Here is a 5,480-nt window from a genome sequence, read left to right as displayed (position 1 = left end):
TGGATGAAGAAACTGAGGCTCAGAGTCACATGGCTAAGAGGTGACAGAAAAGGAATTCAATCTGACTCCAAAGCCAATCCTCAACAGGTCTCCAGATCTATTTCCAGAAATAGATCCCAACCCTGTCAGGGCTCTGCCATGACACTGCCAATGACCGGGACTGGTATAGGAGCTGGGACCTGGGATGCCTATCTCCATGGTCCGGGGGACATTTTAGGAAGTGGTGCCAGTCAACTGGGGAGATGTCTTAATAATCTCCTCATCCCCTCGTGCTTAGGCTAATCATTCCTGTTCCCAAGAAAGCCTCCTACTGCTCCAACATGAAAAAGCTGACCCTAACTCTTGCCTCTGCATGGCACGGTGTGGAGGCTTCCAAATGACCTATTTCTGGTTAAAGATGGCTAGAAATGCCCTATGACCTGAGGGACACATTACTGTATCAATCTGGGACTCTAAAAGTAGAATTGTTAGATGTAGAAAGAAAAATACAGGACACCCAGTTAGATTTGAGTTTCAGATATAGTAACGAATTATTTCATGTAAGTACATCCCATGTGATATTTATAATATACTAAAAGAATATTTTTTGTTTTTCTGAGATTTGAATTTAACTGAGAATCCTATGTTACCTGATAATCCTACCTGCAGGGCACAGCAGGCACATGCAAAGTGGTTATCTAAGAGAGGCTGATGAAAGGGCAGAGGTGGTGGGCAGCGTCAAGGGTACCAAGACAAAGTGAGAGTCCAGAGTCCAGCAACATCAGAAACTGTCACCGTCCCAGGGTCAAACCGACAAGGGAGGAATTATAATGCCCAGAGCCTGGTAAGAAGCTGCCCAACTGGAGCTGCAGCCTTGGACCAACCTGTCAGAACCACGACCTAGAGCAGGGAAGGAGCTGGAGATATAAATCTCCACTCTCTCTGTCCCCCCATTGTCTTCCCTTGGCTGGACCCAGTCAGAAGCCAGAAAGCAGGGAAGCTTGGGCAATGCCCTGGTCAGCTTGCTGAGCACAGAGGGGCAGAGCGTGGGTCTGGCCACCAGTGGGGCAGCCAGTGTGGTTTGGAGAAGGAAACCAGGCTTTCTTACTCCCTCTAGAGCTCTGTCCCCTTGAGGATATTTACAGAGGAATTTTTCTGTCCTGCCAGCAGGGATGGGGTGAGGGGCAGAGTTCTAGACAATATGCACAGGGCTCCCCCGCCCCCCAGCCCCGTCTTTCATGTGCCTCCGCTTAGCAAGAGGCACAAAGTCAAGCCCAAACACACATGGCCAGATGTCCATGGGGATCTCTGGCCCCTCCTTGTCTGCTCCAATTGGCTTTAAGCTCACAGGTTCTCATCCTTCTGCATCCACTGCTTCTCCCAAGATATTTACCAGTTCTCAGGGCTTGTGTTCTTCTGTCCATCCCACAGGTCCTCACCCATACTAACCCCCCTGTCCCTGGTAGGCGGGTGTCTACAACACCCACCCTTCAGGAGTCTGACCAGCCTGGGAACTGCAGGAGGGCAGGTGGGTCACCTGCCACAGTGACTCCTCCCCCTGCTCTCCTTCCTGAGTCCAGAGCCCTCTCTCTCCATTCTGCAGAGCTGAAGGCTCCAATGCTGTGGGAGGCACATTGGCATGAACTTTCATCCAAGTGTGTTCCACCAAAAAGACAGACAACCCCTTGGCCCCTCCCTCAGTGCCCAGCACTGGGCTGTAGAAATGGAAGAAAAGAAGTTACTAATTCTGAACTGTGTATTACCTCCCCATTGCCTCACCCAGGATACAGCCCGGCCCCTTAGCATGACTCTAAAGGCAATCCTGGTCCAGCCTTGCCCACTTTTCCAGCTTCAGTGCTGCAGGCCTCCCCTCGCCTGAAGTGTGCACCCACTTGTGCCGCCCCCGACCATCACCCATCCATCCTCCCACTCTTCACCCCACTCCTCTTTGACCCCTGCCTTTCTCCCTAGCCCCACCTTTCTCCCTTGGCCATACTCTTTCTCCCACCTACTCCCTCCTGAACCTCCTTCTGGCCACACCCCTCCTCCCACTCCTTCCTGTCCCCCCCTTTTGGCTCTGTCCCTCCCTAATCCCAGGCTCCTCCCCACTTCTCTCTGCGGCTGTACATTCTGTGGCAGGAGTTGTACATTCCAGCAGCTGACTTTGCTTCTGGCTCTTAGTAGTGCTGATGGCATTTATTTATGCCTTGAGGACAAAAATAATGTTTCCATTTACTGAGCACTTGCCTCAGGCAGCCACAGTCCTGCACCTTATCAGAGAGTTACCTCATTTAAGCCTCACCCCGGTCAGTGAGCAAAGCACTCCAGTCACGACTCCTGTATTACAGGTGAGACGTGGAGGACGGAGTAACCTGCTCACCACTCCAAAGAGTGAAGAGGGAACCAGGCTGCTGGGCCCAGTGCCACCACCCCAACACTGACAGCTCTCAGAGGGAGGGGTATCCAGGTCCCAGAGGGGCCAGCATTACAGCTGAGCAGACAGGTAGAGCAGAGGTGGAGGCGGAGGGAGAATGAAGGCAACGGAAGCCAAATAATTTGAGGCTGAACACAGGCCTTGCAGGCTGTATCGAGAAGACTGGGCAAAAACAACCAACGACAGTCTGAGATGGGCCATCCCCTCGGGGCATACATCAGCCCTTGCGCCAGACAGTATCTATGGCAGAAACCAGCCCATTGGGCACCAAGGCCTGGAGATTATCCTTTGGTGCCAACAGTCCTTTCTTGGGACGTGTGGCACAGCAGACACTTGACACTTGATACTGTCGGGCCAGGCTGTGACACTAAATATAAAGCCAGAGGCCCCGAGGGCAGGGCAGAGTTGGGAGGCCAGCTGGCCAGCCAGGAGGGACAGCACGCAGGCCCTACATCAACAAGAGTCCCCTCACCGCCGCACAGCAGGCTCTGGCTGTCACTGATGTCCAGTTTGGGTACTCAGGTCACATGCTCTCCAGGGGCCAGGCCAGGAGCTATGACAGTGCAGTTTGAAGGGGTAGTAGCCTGCTTCAGTGGCACCAGGAAAATCAGGAAGGGAGAAAGAGAAAGAAGAAAGAGAAAAGAGAATTTTAAAATTCCAGGCCCTGAATATAACTGATTAAACTTGGAAGCATATCTGAGTGGGAGTCTGCCTCCCTGGGGCTGTGCGCATGCACGTGCACATTTGTGTGTGAGAGTGCCAGTGTGCCTAAAAGTCAGCAGCAAACACGTATGTTAACTGAATTCCATTATTTTGAAATTATGTGTGATGGGAGGTTGACTTCCAGGATTTACAGACTCTTCTAAAATGTTTATACCATTTTTTAATTTCTGTTTTTGAAAACATTTAGGCAGGCTTGATTTGAATTCCAACTGATGACAATTAGAATTTTCATTCTCAGAGAACAAAATATGTGGGTGCAGCAACTTCAAGCTGCTGGTCTGGCTTCAGAAGCACCCAGAGTTTGGAGGGGCCCGTGTTCTTAAGAGCTCCGCCGTGCAGGGCCTCTTCCATTTCTCAGGTCTCCAAGGAGGCAAAAGGTTTGCAGAGCATCACACAGAACTTTCCAGAAGTGCCAAGACTTGAGTCCTTTCCAGTCAGGTGCATCTCACGTCTAGATAGTTGTTAGTTTACATGCCTCAGATGTGTACACATGTGCACACTGAAGCCCTTGCATACGGGCATCAACTCACATGCACGCACACATGTGCACCAAGAAGAAGATGGGACACTATATTTTGTAGAAAGTAAGAGACTGCAACAGGAACTTAACTGTTTTTATAAGACCAGTTCATTCATCGCTGTCCTGCCAGTTGGTGGGTTAAGCCTACCTGTGATTTCACTTAAAGAATGTAAACTCTGGGTGCCTGGTACGTGCGTCAGCTGAGTGCATCAGTGCGCACGTGCGTGAGTAGTGTCCCAATGCCCCAGCTGCCAGCAGGGGGCCTGCGGCTGGCAGAGCTGAGACCCAGCTAGGGCCCTCCGCTCTTACTTAGAGGAAGAACCCCAGGCTTCACTGTGGCCACAGTGGCTGTTCCTTCTGTGTTATTTAAACCACAGCCACATGTCCCTCCAATGGTGACCTTCAGAGTTGATTGGTTTACGAGCGCTGGTCAATGAGCCATCCCATTATGTAACAGTCACAGGGCATTGGAAACCCAAACACTCAGCCCTCCTGATGAGCTATTCCTCAAACCCAAAGCCAGCCCTTTGTCAGCTCATGGCAGGCCCCATCCTACTCCCGCAGAACTACCTCCCACCTCGTGGCACCTGGACATTTGTGCCCATAGCTCCATGTTGGGGGCAGGGTCCTGCTTGGTGTACTGAAGGATGCTTAACAGCATCCCTGGCCTCTGCCCACCTGATGCCAAGAGCATTTCTCACCCTACCCCAATTTGTGGCAACAAAAAATATATTTACAAATTGTCACATGACCCCAGGAGGGACATTGTCTTCAGTTTAGAACCACTATCTCCAACCTGCCACAATCCTCCCTGTCCCTGTCAGGAAATTTAAACTAATAACAACCTTTAACATTTGTCTTTATTCTAAGATATATAGATATATATATAGCATATAGCATAAAAATTATATGATACATAATAAGTTTTAGCATATATCTATATATTCTATATACACACATCTTATATATGTGTGTCTATAAAAATATACACATACATATACAGGATGCTTATTTTATGTAATTTAATCTTTGCAACCTTCTTGTGACCTATGAGTAATACTATCATCCCCCCTCCCCCAATTTATAGATCAGGAAACCAAGGCTCAGAGAGATTGGATAGATTTTCCAAGGTCACCCAGCCACCAAGTGGTGTAAGTGGTAGATGACTTCTGACTCTAGGCTCTTTGCCACTGGGTTCCACAACATCTGGGCAGTCACCTTACAAGCAATTCTGTGCTGGGAGTGGCCCCAGCCTGACTTCCTGGGGCTGGGAGCAATGAGGCCAAGGACATTATCACCCAAACTGCCAGGGTTTGAAGCCTCCAGCTCCTTGCTGTGGTTTGTGACCCACTGGAAAGCACAGCCTCCCCACCCCAAGCATTTCTGGGAGTCTGGGGGTAGCAGGCATCTTAAATGCACCCGTGAGGAAGTCCAGCTTGCCTTCTGGGCTCAGCCTCCAGCATGGTGAGGTTCCTGCCAATTTGATCAACAGCTTGGTTTTTAGGGCGTATGACACGATGTGATCATCAGTCACTAAGATCACACTGTACACTTGAGCAGAAGCCACAGAAAAGCACTGAATGGATGTTTGGATGCTGTGATCCCTGCAGAGGCTTGGCAAGCTCCTCTTATCTCCCAGACTCAGTTTCCCCTTCCTCAGGAAAAGTGTCCCGTCCTGCGGGACACGGTTATTCGGGGGGCGAGGGGGACCCAGCCTGTAAAGAGAATAGGCGAAAGAAAGAGGAAGCGAGACCAAGCAGATTTGTCAAGGTCTCATTTAATGGAGGTAACAGATCAGTTTTTATAGCATTCAGAGAAGACAAG

The sequence above is a fragment of the Otolemur garnettii genome, unplaced genomic scaffold, assembly GCF_000181295.1.
Source record: "Otolemur garnettii isolate 467f Iridium unplaced genomic scaffold, OtoGar3 scaffold00020, whole genome shotgun sequence".
Classification (NCBI taxonomy): domain Eukaryota; kingdom Metazoa; phylum Chordata; class Mammalia; order Primates; family Galagidae; genus Otolemur; species Otolemur garnettii.
The sequence above is the reverse complement of the archived record's forward strand: the minus strand, read 5'-3'. Positions refer to the sequence as shown.